The sequence below is a fragment of the Ischnura elegans genome (assembly GCF_921293095.1).
Source record: "Ischnura elegans chromosome 13 unlocalized genomic scaffold, ioIscEleg1.1 SUPER_13_unloc_3, whole genome shotgun sequence".
NCBI classification, from domain to species: domain Eukaryota; kingdom Metazoa; phylum Arthropoda; class Insecta; order Odonata; family Coenagrionidae; genus Ischnura; species Ischnura elegans.
Genome location: NW_025791659.1, coordinates 8,959,079 through 8,960,463, shown reverse-complemented (window position 1 = coordinate 8,960,463; position 1,385 = coordinate 8,959,079). Strand labels below are relative to the sequence as shown.

At 36.7% G+C, this 1,385-nt stretch overlaps 1 non-coding gene across 1 annotated transcript; it reads left to right on the top strand.

Annotated features, from left to right (window-relative positions):
- Positions 1 to 510: 510 nt before the first annotated feature.
- On the top strand, positions 511 to 583 carry Trnat-ggu. The gene has a single exon. It is a non-coding gene; the product is annotated as a tRNA-Thr (tRNA).
- The last annotated feature ends 802 nt before the right edge of the window (positions 584 to 1,385 follow it).

Here is a 1,385-nt window from a genome sequence, read left to right as displayed (position 1 = left end):
AATTAAGTCATTTTCCTCCCTTTACAACTCTCCATCCAGCACTTTCTCACTCCTCACTTTAAGCACCCAATTAAATTTATGCAGCCATCACCACATCCACATTTCATAAGCATTCATCCTTTCCCTATCTCTTATTCGCAAGGTCCATGTTTCACATTCACATAACACAGAACATCTCACGTGGCATTTCACAATTCTCTTCCTCAGCTCTAAGGCCATGGTGCTACATGAATTTTCACACGGAGTATAAAAAACTTTCCACCTTTTCTCCATATTGTTCTCGTCCATTTAGCCTGAGTCAACAATTTTGAGAAAAGCACTGCGGGAACAAGTGACTTCGCACGCATTCACGCGCACGGGTACAAAGTTAAATACACCAAAGGATTAAGTTGGCCATGAAAAAATATTCGACTTAGCCGGGATTCGAACCCGGATCTCCCGATTGCCGGTCAGGCGTGCTAAATTAATCTTGTTCGGTGAAACCCATCCCGAAGTTAGCTCTGAGAAAATGGCTTGATGGTGTAACTGGTTAGCACGCCCAACCGGTAATCGGGAGATCCGGGTTCGAATCCCGGCTAAGTCAAATATTTTTTCATGGCGAACTTCATCCTTTAGTGCATTTAATTTTGAGAAATAATATCCAAAGTCCAAATTTCATTTTTGGGAATTTCACTCACAGTTTCACTGCTGACGTTATGGCACTTTTTTCCACGCAAATTTCTACGTAATTATCTTATGTTTTTTAGTACTCCTTTTAGTTAAATATTTTGTGATTTAGCGTGCAAGTAATCCTATGTATAAATACGGTCGTTGAGTTTCCTTTCGTAACCCGACCCACCTAATAGATTGTAAGATTGCGATGATAACTTGCTAATTTTAACACTCATTCATTTACTTTTAGTAAGTTATCAACACATTTCATGTTTTTTTTCATTGGTATTCGGTCAAATTTCATACACTGTGAGTTTCTCAGGTATTTTGCGTTATAATTAGGGAATTATTCCCATTGAAGTAAGTATTTCACAGAGATTCTTAAAATTCCACACACTTTCGGTCGATGTTATCATAAAACTAGGATTTCTCGGCTATTTTTTTTAATTTCCCATCAGTTTTACTATAAAATTGTCATATTAAATCTTCTTCTGGTACCCTAAAAAATAACTCTTTCTCATGCAACCTTCAATATTCCACGCTCTCAAACCTTATCCTTCTTCTTACCGAAAAACACTTAGAAATATACAATGAAGAACTTGGCTTCACACGCTTGAAAATGTTGTTGTAGCAACGAAATGTGAAATATTACCATGTCCATAGTTTCAACATACTATGCATCATAAATATTGATACACTTTGTGTACACTTATTGCACTATTTGTAAATATTTT